This window comes from Mus caroli, unplaced genomic scaffold (assembly GCF_978045245.1).
Source record: "Mus caroli unplaced genomic scaffold, Mus_caroli_1 scaffold_14, whole genome shotgun sequence".
Taxonomy (NCBI): domain Eukaryota; kingdom Metazoa; phylum Chordata; class Mammalia; order Rodentia; family Muridae; genus Mus; species Mus caroli.
In genome coordinates, this window is record NW_028227269.1 from 23,300,425 (window position 1) to 23,315,169 (window position 14,745).

The 14,745-nt window shown below is 41.8% G+C and overlaps 1 long non-coding RNA gene across 1 annotated transcript in view; it reads left to right on the forward strand.

Moving 5' to 3' along the window:
* The window catches only part of LOC115032797 (uncharacterized), a 76,455-nt gene extending 75,622 nt beyond the window's left edge, over positions 1 to 833 (forward strand). Inside the window, exon 4 of the long non-coding RNA XR_003838435.2 lies at positions 436 to 833. This is a non-coding gene — a long non-coding RNA (uncharacterized LOC115032797). The remainder of the gene's footprint in view (positions 1 to 435) is intronic.
* The last annotated feature ends 13,912 nt before the right edge of the window (positions 834 to 14,745 follow it).

Sequence of the window (14,745 nt, forward strand, 5' to 3'; positions counted from 1 at the left end):
TTGCAGGCAATGGGCATGAGTTAATGAAAGAGGATATAAAGATAATTGCTTTTCTAGATCTAATTCTAGCATGACTTTTTTGACTTTTTGTAGTGGCTATGTGCACAAAAACATATTCAGTTGTGAAAGTGTAAAATCTAATGTGATGCATCGACTTTGGGCCTTTTTTTATTTGCAAAGGTTTTAAAAATACGAATATTGTGATTTATAAAAATTAATGATAGTAAATATAACATCAAAATAAAGAAAGTTGAATAATCACAATGACACAAAATGGTCTTACATTTACCTATCAGCTATTGGGCTGCAGAGGTACAAAGGTCTGAAAGCACAGTTCAGATATTAGCTAATATTGCCTTGCAGTGGAAGGGTACAACCCCACAGACACTATCACTGATTGTCTGCTTCTTTTTTTCTTTTGTTCCTTTGCCCTAGATCCTGTGTTCAATTTAGGTGGCAGTGTGCATAGCTGAGCCACTGTATGCTGAAAATAAGCAGAGAAGATTGTGGCTAGGTTTCCTGATAGAGTGCTGCTCTTCCTGACTTCTATGTTGGCTTCTTCCTGCTTAGAGAGGAGATACAGGATGCTTGTTAGTGAGATGGCCATCTCATCAGTAAGAGATCAAGGTATAAAGTAAATGATCAGGCTCTTGCTACCCAGAATTCCCTGGGAAACAGAGGGACACACTTTATCTGGGACAAGCAAGGCAGCTCTGGGCTGGCTCTGGGGTGCAGGGTGCGGGAGGTGGGGTGGGGCAGGGGACAGGAATACTGTCCTGTCCCTGAAGTTTAAGCTCTGAGCTGCAATATTTCCATGTGCAATTGATGAAAAATAGCAGCCAAAATACAATAGAAAGAGATGCCTGATAACCTGAAAATATCAGAACTAGACAAAACAAAGAACACCTGAAGTAATGAAGTATGTAGAAATACTTTAATCTAGAGATAAAATGCTGAGCTGGGTAATCAGGCTGTCCTTCTAGTTCAGAGTCATCTAAATATACTAACTTAGAATAAAAGTTTAAAAGCTTATTTTTAAATGCACAAATTATTTGGTTAGAACATGTATGTATGTATGTATCTATCTATCTATCTATCTATCTATTGATAGTTGGAAAAACAATTGTGGAGAGAAAATGTAGGTAAGCCTCCTCGCATGCTTGCATCCTTCCTTGAGGGTATTTGCTGCAACTGGTCCCTTGAACTTGGTTGGTTTCCATGCCATGAGCAAAGAGATTGGAGACACACTTGTACCTACACTAGATCACTCATGTAACAGGAATTTATTTTATCACAAACCTGAGGCCTTGAAGGAAGATACATCCAAACCTTCAAGGGTGAAATGAAAGTGGAGCCCACTCCTCACAGCTCAGAACGAATCATCTTATTTATTGATTCAGAACCAGCACAAAGACAAGAGGATGGGTGTAGGGGGGGGGTTATGTGGTAACCTAGGGACCACCCTGAAGCTCCCTGTGGGTCTGGACCCCTAATCTATTTTATCTGGTTGGTTCGGAAGAACTCAAGATTAATGTTTAAATCAGACCTATCCTTGACTAATTAATAGGTCCAGACGCTCCTCATAGAATCATGCTCACTGGAGGAATTCAACTTTTTCCCAAACCTTGAAAGATTTCCATAAATAAAAATCACAAGAATGATTAGATGTGCAATTGTGTCCTGACAAAGGAACCTAGCATTTCAAGAGATCTAGAGAGAGCTACACAGTAACAGCAGTGGGGAAAACTACATGGTCAAGGGTGGTTTTGTCTGCATCCATGGGGCTCACTCAGGAAGATGGAAGTTTTAGACAAGATGAAGAAACAGAAACATAACATTATTGCTGTTCAGAAGAATATTTAAATGCTGTCATTCAAGCATCTACTGTGGTAAGGGTGGAGTATGCCAAGTTCACCGGAGATGTCACACGTTCATTACTTACTGGATATGCTACAAAAGTCCTAGTCACCTCAACGAGACCAAAGAATTAATTCTACTCAGTGCACCCATGGGTTTATTGGGGCTATCTGCAGACACATAGGTGACTTGGATACACCCCCCACCCCCCTAGGGAGTGATAACCCATACAAGCCTGTTGACAAGGCTCTCTGTAAACTTGCAGGTAGTTCTGCATGAATGCATTCACTGAGTTAGATTAGTGCTATTGTTAGTTAACACACCTCTGTACAGCCTCTGTTTCATGGCAGAGAATTTCTGCTTTCTGTTTGCTCTGGACGTGCCCTGAGATACCTTTGAAGAACAGTTGCAGTGATGGCTTCACCACATAGCTGTTGGAGTGTAGTGGCTTTGTGTCTCACTCAGTTTGATTCCTCCCTGTTTTTTTTTTTTTTTTTTTTTTTTTTTTTGAGACATGGTTTCTCTGTGTAGCCCTGGCTGTCCTTGGAACTCACTCTGTAGACCAGACTGGCCTCGAACTCAGAAATCCGCCTGTCTCTCCCGAGTGCTGGGATTAAAGGTGTGCATCACCAACGCCCTCCTCCCTGTTCTTAAAATGATGAGCTCTGATGGTAGCCATAGAAGCTCTTCTTTATCTCAGTGAGGTTGCAGACCAGTGTCGTGTTATCTCACTCCAGTTGAGATCTTCCAGTTTCTTAGTACAAGTCATTTTTTTTAAAAAGGACATTTTAAGTATTGTCATAAAACATCTAGGTCTGGCTAAATCGTCTATTTTATTTAGAGTCTGCTAACAACCTCCTGAAGGAGAATAAGATGGTATGCTCCTTTATTCTTGTCAGGTGGGAGTAGGAGCTAGGAATCCCCTCTTTAGGTCCCATCTCCTGGAAGATTTGTCACCCCTATGAGCATGAAAAGACCCTTGACTACACTATGTCTTTATCATGACAGCCAGCACATAGAAAGATTTATTACTGATCTTCAGGGATCCTCCCTGAGTGGGCATCTTAGCTTGACATTGCTAAGATGTCCGTCTGTCCTCTAGGACTCCTCTGCTGCCACCCTTATGGTAAGATGCCACCACCTGGCTACTGGAGCATGGGAATGGAAGGCCAGTCTCTTCTATTGTGTCCTCTGTCATCAAAGGTATCAGGCTTATTACCACCTTGCAGCCAGACATATCTCAGCGTTGTCTTAGCTGGGATTGGAATGTGTCTAATCAGATCTCAGCTAGGGGAGAAGTTGGCCCCATAAGGTCTTTGTTGGCATAGGTGGGCTCTGGCCATTAATTTCTTCATGGTATTTGAGTAGAAGAATCTAAGGTGTTCTATTAGACTGGACTGCCTCTTTCTGGGACATCACTGGACTTTGCTGGGGCCATTTTATTTATGAGATAAAATGGAATCCTAGGGGTATCTGGATCCTCTTGTTCTCCCTTCTCTGCAGCTGCCAGAGTTCTACTGTGTTTGATATGTTGCATGGTGGCGGCGGGGGAGGGGGTGTTTGAGATATTTAAGAGAAGCGTGTCTATTCTATATTTCTCAAAGTAGAAATCACCCCAAGGCTTGTTTTAAAGTATTTTTAAAGTTATATAGACCTGCACTGGTTTAAGGCTACTTAATCTCCTTATTAAGGTCTCATATTCTAGAAGTTTCTACCTAATACTCTATGCATTATAAGGTCTTTCAACATTTCACAAACTGTGGTGAAGATTTTGACAATAACATCAGCTAAGAACATCCTTGTTTTAATGAAATACTTTAAGTTATTAGTGTGGCTTACTTTCTTCTATATGGACACTGGGTAATCTGTTTCACTGTCTCCAGCTGTTCCAGCTTGCTCAAAGTCAGTACATCCTTTTAAGTATAATTAAGGGCTAAGTTCACTCACATCCCTTCTATGATTCCTACAATGTCATTGGAGATGGAGAGGGAAGGGATTATACTTCTGCTCCTTGTCCTTTCCAGAGACCTGGGGATCCATACCAGACAGTTCTCAGAGCCAGGAATGCTGACGTTTCAGAATCTGTTAACAGAGATGATCAGGAACATGGGGTGAACAGTGCCTAGTGCCGAGGGTGGTGGAATGGAGGAGAGATAAACAGATCCATACAGTGGTAGGGCCTAAGGCATGAGGGTAGAAGAAAAGAGGAGGAATGTTGACTACTGAGATTGTTTGGAGATCTACACTGAATAAAACATCCCCAGGGACAGAGCTGAGACCTCCTGGGAAAGGAAGCAGAGGAGATTGTGAGAAGAAAGCTTGCTCACTGTAGAGAGAGATGAGAATATCCCTCTGGCCATGCCCTGATACTCCTTGGGCTCACTCTGAGGTTATAACAGAATATTCAGAGTTTGGGAAGAGATATAAATAAACAAACAAATACACACAAAATAAAACAACAACAAAACAAACAACAGAGGACAACAAAACCTCTCAGTTGTTCTGTTGAAAGGATACCTGGTTCTTTAAGTGGTCAAACATGGGAGTATTGACTTAAAATGGGTCCTTACCCTAGAAGGGTGGTCCCTACAGAAAATTTAGAGCCCTTGGAATGGAAAGGACAGAAGTTCCCTTTCCTCTGGACTTAGAAGAAGGTAGTTTGTTCCTTTGCCTAGCTTACTATTCTTGTCATGTCAGTAACCAAAGCTCTACACACAAAACACATCTAGCTCTGTGCACTTGGTGTGTATTTGAATTTCAATTCTTGCTGCTTATTACAAAAGTTGAACCATCTTCAGAAAGCTTTTAATTGTGTGGTGAATGTTTGGCCTTGAAGCAGACCCATTGGAAGCTCTGCTCAATTTATTTACTGCTGTTGGGTTCAGGGGATTTTGAATTTGGAGGTACTAAAACTGTACTCACTTTTAGGACATTTGAATCTGGAAGCTAGTGTTACAGCATCTATTCTAGTCTGGATGTAACTATCTTTGTAATTCAAATATGGAATGTCTTCCATGGATTCATGTGTTTGAATACCTGGTCCTCAGCTAGTGGCACTCTTTTAGAAGGCTATAATCCCTTGGGAGACAGAGCCTTGTTGAGTTCCTGGTGGTGGGTTTAGAAGTTTGATAGGCCAGTCCAACATCCAGTCTATGCTCTACTTCCTAACTATAGATGCAGTATGATAGTTTAATACTACACTTACCCTGCCATGGTGTACTGTAGACCCTCAAACTTCTAACCTATAACAAGCTCTTCCTCCCTTACATTGTTTCTTGCCAGGGATTTGGTCACAGAACAAAGAAAGTAACTGATATTTCATCTAGTGATAAGGAACCATGAATAGTCGAATGGTTAGACGGATGTGATGTCACTGTTCTAGTATTTAGCACATGATCATTGCTATGATGGTGCATGCCTTTAGAGACTGACCTAGCTAGGATGATGGGGAATGAAGAACCGGCAGACACATGTACAGAAAAGCTGAGATTTAGTGGGGCGTACCTCTGATGGAGATGCACCAGTGACTGTTTGGAAACTCTATGCATTTATTTTATATATTTAAATGGAGGAGGTGGGTTACTGTATACAGCCAAATAAAGAAGCAGGCTTGGTGCATTTCTATAAGGGATCTCTGTAGGGGATCAGTCTCAGGTTGTAGTCATCTAGGAGGAGAAAGTTGTGGCTAATAGTTTCTATACTTAAGACAGACACTGACCAGTTGTTCCCATTGACCAATTGTTCCCAAAGACTCATAGACACGGATCAATCATTCCCAAATACCATAGATGGACCAGTCTTTGCCATTCCTCTGAACCTGCCCCAGGGACAGCCTTGCCATGTCCATGGGTCTGAGGCACTGGGTCTTTGCCATGGCCATGCTCGCTTCAACAACATGCACAATTGCTCAGGGCTTCAATTATACCCTACAGGGAATGCTCTCATTAAGTTGTAGTCCTGTAGTGAATGTTAATTGTACAGTCTGCTGTGCCTCTTAGTTTTCAGCCAGCCCACATACTCATCAGGATCTTCCAACGGTAGGTAGCCATAGTGCCACATTTTGATAAAGAAAATGAGACGGTGAACCCTGGACCCCAAGTCAGCCACTGATTTGAAGGCCATCAATGTTCAAGCTATTAACTCAGGCCTAGATATCAATCGACCTGCCCTGGGGGCTGCTCTGAGATTTTCTGTTCCTGGGAGACTTTCTTTAGTCCAATTCCCTTTGTCTAGCTCACTATCCAGCTGCCCACAGGGATGAGAGGTTGACAATGCTCAACTCCCAGGGATAAAGTGCTACTCAAGTTAGATCCCACCTGGGAGGAGGCAGACTTTAATCTCTCAGTCATTTGAGCTGGAGTTCAAGTTGGCCAGGAAATCTCAAAGGCAAATTAGCATAAGGAACGCACAATAGTAACAGGAAGTTTCAGTGTTTTATTTCAGAGCCCAAGTTTCTCTAGGGAAGAGAGTCTGAATTAAAGAACTTTCCCAGAAGAGAGCTCAAAGTCGACTTCAGACAAAGAGGTGGTAGAGGCAAGGTCAAAGGCAGCAGCATTTACATGAAACAAGGGGACCTCATCTGGGGACTGTGGGCTTCTAGGAACAGGCTGGAGAGTGAAACAACCTGGTGAGAATGTGTCAGGAAGAAATGGATTAGCACCACAGACAGAAGAGTAGCCAAACAAAAAAACTTGGCAAAGCATAGGATAGCGAAGTAGAACCCTCTGATAGAGAGAAAAGTTCAAGTGTTCAATGGGTGCTTATAAGCAGAGGCCTTGGCTGAGAATAGAAGGGTGTGAGTGTGTGTGTGTGTGTTCCCATGTATGTAGGTGCGGCTGTGTGTGTTCTGGTGCTGGGTATCATCCACTAGTGCTCCTTACTTTATATAGTCAGACAGCATCTCTCGTGGAATGTACAGCTTGCCAATTTTGAGATGTCTAGCTAGATATTTTGCTCCAGCACATCCTGTCTCTGCCACCTGGGATTACAGGCAGTCTACCACATTTGTTCAACTTCTATGTGAGTTCTAGGGGTCAGAACTCCTCAGGCTTGCATGGCAAGTACTGAACTTTCTCTCTGCCCCATTGGTAGACATTTATAGACTATATACATTAAATTCCAAGGAAAAGTTTGAGTTGGGAGCTGTGAGAGATAGGTGGGTTTTAATCCATTGCCCAGTACATTTAAAACAAATCAAAATAATATCCCTTGTGACATTTCAAGGTGCCTTCTGGAATCTGCACCTCCCAGCAACTTGACTGATGGTATCAATGAAAGCATTAAAAGCCACATTTATTAAATTTGGGGATTATAAAGATGAAATGGATAGACCTTGGATTTATTATGATAATCTTATTCAATGTTTAAAATCAGATAGGTTAAATCCAGATTGAATTATGTTGCTGTGTGTTGTGCTTTTAACTTAATGGTATAACATAAAATTTATCATTTACCATGATCTTGTTTATTATCTCAAAAGACTGGTTACTGGCTAAGTGTCCGAGAACTAGGGAGTAGTTAAACACAGAGTGATTTATTTTGCCAAAGAACATTTAATGTCAAGGGGAGACACAGTGCTAAAGTTACAGTGCCAACACTTTCACATGAAGTCGCTCTGGGAAGGAGGGTCAGTGAGTCTGCAGCAAAAGGTCTTGTCCTATTGCTGCCGACACCACTGTACATGTTATGGCTTCAGTTGCCGAGACTTAAGACCTCCGTGGAGTTGTGATCCATAGACAGAGCTGTTCTGCTGTGTGTGTGGAGATTGGTGGGAAATGTGGCCTTTGTCTGGTGTCTGCAGCCCATCTCTCCTAGGCTTTTTCCTTCTCCAGATTGTGTGCATCCGAACAGTTTGAATGTTTATTTACCAAAGTGCTGTACTTGGCTATTTGTAGTGTTTTCATTTTGTGTTTCTAATCTTCAATTCTTGGTGCAACAGAAACTGCAAAGATGTGTCACTGTGTGTATGAGATGGATTTTGTATAGCAATAGATTCTCGTTTAAAAACAGACCAAAAAAGCAAAACAAAACAAAAGGATGAAGTAATTACAAAATCTTAGAAAGTATTATCTCCAAATGACTTTAACTTTTCACTTTAAGTGAAGGACCCAGAGACTGCTGGGGTGGCTCAGTGGCTAAAGGCAGTTGCCACAAAGCCTGACCACTCCAGTTCCACACTTAGAGCCCACATGATGGAAGGAGAGAGCTGACTCACTTAAGTTACTCTGACCTCCACATGCATGCCCTGGCATGTGCATGTTGACACATATACAACATATTAAAAATGTAAAAAGTATGTTAAAAGAGAAGACCAAAGAACTGAAGGCATTGTTTTCTTTCTTTTGTTCAGCTTCTTCATGTGTATGTGTGTGTACACACCTGTTTGTATGTGTATACATGAGAGAGAAAGAGAGAAAGTGCATCCGAGTATGTGGGCAAGCATACTCATATGTACATGTACAGAACATGTTGGCTAGTTTGGCTGTCCAGCAAAAGCTCTTGGGATCTTTATGCCTCCATCCACAAAGCTGGGTTTTCCATCCTGTTGCCCCTTTTAATGGAGCCACGGCATGTTCAAACTCAGATCCTCTTGCTTGAAGAACAAGCACTCCTACAGACTCATCTTCTCAACCGTTGTTTTTGTACTTTAACTGTTTAATGATGTGAACAGTAATTTTTTTATAATAAAAGTATTTTTTTCACTTGTTGAGACAGGCTCATGTCATGTTGTCTGTGATGGCCCTGGACTCCTGAGTTCAAATGATCTTCTCCCCTTCGCCCCCTGGGTGACTGGGGCTGTTAGAGGAATTGTTATGGTGGGAGACTGGGCTCCATATATCTATTAAATAGACAGATAATAGTGGAAAACAGAGAAAGTGCATTATTTAATGCAGTCACATCAGGAAGAGGAACAAAAAGAAGGCTTAATGACCCCCATCAAGTCCATCCTTTGGGTTCTGACATAAGGCTAGGGTTCAGAGGGCAAGAAGTCTGAATAATTAAGCAGTCCTGGCCAATGTATAGTCAACATTGTCTAGGCTCTAGTCTTTCTTGCAAAATGGTCTGACAAGTTGTCATGTGAAATGTCTTTTTGGGAGACCAGTTCATCCTCTGGCTGGCATCAGGCTTTTAACCTGTTCCTCCCCGTGGGGTATCCACTCCAGATTCTTGAATTCTATTGTCTTAATACCAGAAGGGAGGGTGACAGGAGTATCTTTAGAATATTTTTATTCCCTCCAGGATGGTTACAGGATTACACATCCCCTCCTTGTCTACTAGGGAAATTTCTTTTTTAAGATACTCAAGACATGTGTGTATTTATACAAAGGTTAGGGAACAAACCCCTTTTCGCACAGGGATCCTTGGTGGCTACTTAACTACTTGATGAGTGTGTCATAGATCTATTGTGAGATGAGACTGGAGCTTGGCTTACTGATCATGGCTTCCATTGCTGCTGCCGTTGGAGTTACATGCTTTTCACTTATGATGTCATGTACTGACATGGCTTATGGTGCTCTCCAGGAAACTATGATAAAATGGGTCAATGCCAGGTTGAGTTGCCATGGTGATGCTGAGTGGTGCCGCCTCTTTAATCACATTTCAATCTAAACAAAACCTTGCTTGCCTGACTTGGGTTGCTCCCAAGTGTGCCAGCCTTCTATGGAACTTCACCTCACTCACCATATTGTTTTAGATGACATTAACCAGTGCTTGAATTAATTTCAAGTGTGTTTTTCAAGCTGTATATAAGAAGTTCTGTAGGGTTGTATTATTTTATTAGGTTCTGGCACTGTAAGGAATTTATCTTTTCCAATGTTTATGTAATTTGATAGAGAGATTTAATATTTAAGTATTTCAAATGACACTTCAAATTTAAAAAAAAATGTAGCTCAGAACTTGAAAACCACCTGCTATATCATATGTAGTAGCACTTGCAATTTGACTTTCTCTATATTAAAAAGAGAGAATGTGGTAGTTTGAATAAGAATGCTACCTATAGGGTCAAGTGTTTGAATACTTGGTCCTTAGTTGGTAGAACTTTAGGAAGAATTAGGAGGTGGGCCTTGTTGGAGGAAGTATGTCATTAGGGGTGGGCTTTGAGGTTTCAAATGTCCATGCCATTTTCAGACTCCATCTCTGTCTCTCTGTCTCTCTGTCTCTCTGTCTCTCTGTCTCTCTGTCTCTCTGTCTGTCTCTGTCTCTGTCTCTCTGTCTCTGTCTCATGCTCATGTCTCAAGATGTAAATTCTTAGCTACTGCCCAGGAACCATGCCTTCCTGCCTGCTGCTATACTTCCTACCATGATAGTCATGAACTCTAGCCCTCTGGAACTATGAGTTCCAAATGGTTTCTTCAGTAAATGGTCTTGGTCATGATGTTTGGGATAGCTCTGCCATAGACTTTTAACATAGTCTACTATCCTAAGAATGAGCAAAACAGACACACAGGGCAAGGGTCGGGGATAAGTGACCAAATAAGTACCCCATGGAAAAAACTTTTAAGACCCATAATATATTCTAGTTAATAGTTTCTGTAAATTTCCATCTCTTGTGGCAAGGAGGCGTGATGGTAGAAGTCCATCGCTTCAGAGCTGTTCTCTGAAGCTTCTCATATGATGTCAGGACCAGAATGTAGGATAGGATCCTAAGTTGGACCAGTTGTAGCCCTCAGAGACTCCACCCATGCCAGCCAAACAGCCAGGCCTCAACATTTCACAACCTCCCATAACAGTACCACTGGATGGAGACCTGGTTTTTAAAAGCAAGAGCCTGTGGGGGGCATTTCACAGACAAACCTCAATAGGTAAGCTATAGGTAGAAACAAACACCAGAGTGGGCACAGTTGTGCAACTGGTAACTGAGTAGAGTCTTTGTCTACCATGCAGGAAAGCCTGAATTTGATCCCAGAAGCGTGTAAAACTGGCTATGGTGGTGCACACCTGTTATCCCAGCACTTGGGAGGTTGGGACAGGAGGTTAGATATTCAAGGGCACACTTAGCTACAGAGCCAGTTCAAGGACAGCCTGGGATATAGGAGATTCTGTTTCCAAAAAAGTAAAAAACCCAAAACTCCTTAGGAAGCAAAATCACCCTGCAAAGGAAAAATAATATGCAGGGATGTTGTGTAGTGGGGTGGTCCTTGGACGAGCTGGTCCTGATTCTTGTATCTCCAACCATCCTCTTATTTCTGCAGGCTCTAGACTGGTACCCACTATGTCTGCTATTTGTTGAATTGATGGATCATTTAAATTTTCACCAATTGCGCCAACAAGAAAATAGAGTACTTGTAGCTCTTGCTCATAATATACCAAAGCATAGCAGAGCATGGTAAATGAATGTCACACATTAGAGGAAGACCCTTCTCTGACTGGCTCTACTCTGTAGTCTTATGTCATAAGCCAGTTTCGAAGAAGCCATTCTCAAGCCTTTTGGGAAATATATCTCCATTTTATTATGTGTGAATTAGATTTAGAATATTCAAAAGACCAAAATAGTCTCAGAATTAGAGAACAAGGCAATGCTGCCATGTCCCTCTGCTGACAAAGGATTGACTGTAACATATCGGTTTTATTTGAAAGGGAATTTTAGTATTTTTGTTGTTTAGACACAAGATGATCTCATAAAGATTTAGAATTTCTGAGAACATATTTTTACCTTTCTTTCTTTCTTTCTTTCTTTCTTTCTTTCTTTCTTTCTTTTTTTTTTTTTTTGGTTTTTCATTACAGGGTTTCTCTGTGTAGCTCTGACTGTCCTGGAACTCACTTTGTAGACCAGGCTGGACTCGAACTCAGAAATTCGCCTGCCTCTGCCTCCCAAGCGCTGGGATTAAAGGCGTGTGCCACCACCACCCGGCTATTTTTAGCTTTTAATATTTATTTTTATTTGTGTGTGTGTGTGTGTGTGCCTGCAGAAACCAGAAGAAGGCATAAGATGTCCTATAGCTAGTGGTACAGGCAGTTGTGAGCTGCCTGACATGAGTTTTGCGAACTGAACTTAGATCCTCTGGAAGAGCAGCAAGTACTGGGCTATCTCTCCAGCCCCCAGATGTGAAAGTCTCCCCAGTATTCCCATAGGCAGAACCACGGTTTAGGCATGTTGGTAGCTAGATGGATTGATATTTACACATTCACATATGTATTATGGTGTGTAAATATGGTATAATTTTCTTTTATCTGTATATTTAATTCCAATATATTTAATTATTGTTAGAAAAATGATTCATGATATTTTAAATATAACTGTATACCTCATTTATTAAACCTCATTTTATCAACAGAATATTAAATTCTTTATTCATAATAGTGATTGTTTTAATGTAAAAAATAAATCCCTTTTGGTGAAAACTGATAGGCCTTTGCCTCTTCTACCCACAGAAGCACCAAGCACTGATATGAAGGGTTCCCCAGATCAACTTGCTATATTAAAAATAAAATACTTGGATGACTCTGGCCACCCATCAGTTTCAAGCTCACCGTCTCTCATACCAATCCAGAAAGAGTTCACAAATGAGCTACCACCATGAACACAGTCTGGTCTGAGAAGGGAAGCTGTCTTCCTGGATCACCTGTTCTTTTAAAAAACACATATCCAGACTGCAGCTAGAGGTGACTGTCAGGCAAGGGGAAAGCATGTCTGTATTCTAGCGGACATGGCCATAGAACCACCAAGGAGAACACTGGGGGCAGGGAGTGAATGTGGGGGACTAACTTATATGTGAAAAATCACTCAGCAATAAAACCGTTGTTTTAAATTAAGCACATAGAATCTATTCTTGCTTTGCAAAGTGCATTTACTTCAAGTATATTGTAGGAAACCTTGCGAGGCCTATATGAATATAGTGAGTATGGATTTTCAACACCAATTTTAAGGAGTGAATCAACTGCCTTGAATTCAGAAGTGTAATTCACTCACTTGAGAGCAGAGTAGATGGGTGTGTACACGGGTGCACAGATTCACTGATAGACACTTGCTGTCTAGACCTCCTGTTGCGGTGAGCCAGGACTCCACCTTCTTGGGCCTCTGGGCTTCTCTCTCTGTAATAAGCTCTGTCCCTCCTAGTTCAGGGACACAAATTTAGTCTCAGAGCTGTTTGCAGACAGACTTTAAAAAGCTGTCCCTGGAATATATTTCTGCCAATAGTTTTGTATGACAAGCCCAGGATGAGAAAATCGCTCTATTCTTAAAACGCAACTGTCAGTGTATTAAGAAGAAGGCAAGCTGACTACTAGGAACAGAACTGAGCTGCCACACTGTGGGAGCTTCTAGAAGGGCTGTCTTGGGGCACAGCAGACAGTGGGACTAGTGTTGCACCACAGTGGGCTCCTCCCTTGGGCGCCAGATGAGGAAGAGCAAAACTGGTTGCTTATTTAAATATTGTATATGATTGTTCCTTTAGAAAAAGTGGAGTCCTTAGTAAGAATTACTCAGGACAGGGGTTACTCAATTAAAGACAGAGCATGAAGAATAAGTAATGGTTGGTGAGCTGGGTGGCTAGTGCTTAGTGGGTTGGGTGAAAATTGGCATCTTGCAAAGTCTGAGTATGTGTTTAAAAATTTAAAAGGTATTCAGCAACCTGGTGCTGTCAGTCACCCATGTACAGAGGAAGATGCAGGTGAAGGAAGCCCTGTTTTGTGGCATGCTGGATCTGTGCCTCACTGTGGCTGTCCAACAGGAGGTGAGACCAGTTTTGCCGAGTCCCAAGCTGGAGGGTTGGCTCGGGACCCAGTGCCTGTGAAGAGTGCTGAGCAGAGGATAATTTATGGTGTGTGCTTTGAGATTCCCTTAAATAGAAAAGAGCAGCCGGTCCCTACTCCCCAGAAGTCTACTGTCTTCCATGTTTCTTGTTGACTACGTGGAGAAACACAGACCTCTGAAAACTAGCCAGAAGAGCTTTGGGCTCAAAGCATAATACTCAGATGCGGCTGAGACGCATGTCTCTGGTAGAAGTGTGTCTATTGCTTAGGATGTCTATGAGGATATAGTTATATCAGGAGCACAAGTGGCCTGGTCAGTTTTGGGACCTATAGGTCTTCAATAATAAATAGGACTTCCCTTTCTCACTGTAAGAGTGGCAGCTGCCTCATTCTTCTGTGTATGTGTGTGTGTGTGTGTACCAATGCAAGTGCGTCTGTATGTATATACATGTGTGTGGGTACATGGGTGCATATGCATGTGAAGGTAAGAGACTGACTGTCCAGCAAGCCAGAGCATCCCACCTGTGTTCCTCTGTGTATCTTCTGGGCTGGGACTTCAAGTATATACCACCACTCCCAGCTTTTTAACTGGGCTCTGGGATTTGAACTCAGGTCCTCCTACATGCTCAGCAAGCATGCACTGATCTAGCTATCACCTAGATTGTTCCCTCTTATCCATTATGATATCTTCTAAGACCTCTAGATAGCACCTTGCCTTACATAAACTGTTTCCCCTATCCCTTTGGTAAAGCATAATTTGTGAGTCAGGAAAAGTAAGACATTACTAATAGTGATAAGATCATATTACAGTTATACGCTATAATGAGAGTTCTCTGAATGCAATTTTTCTTTCTCTCACCCTTGTAATAAGTTCTTTCCTCTACTGCAGTGGTATTCAATCTCCCTAATGTTGTGATCTTTTAATACAGTTACTTTAGCTGTGGTGACCCCCAACCATAAAATTTTTGTTGTTGCTTCACAACTGTAATGATACTACTGTTGTGAATTGTAATATAAATATATATGCTTTCTGATGGTCTTAGGCAACCCCTTGAAAGGGTCATTCCACTCCCAAAGGGAGTTGTGACCCACAGTTTGAGAAATACTGTTCTACTACAGAAGAACAGAACTGTCCTCTGGGAGTAGAAACTTGGAGGGCAAATCTACAGACCAGAAGGGACAACTGAGCTAAAAATA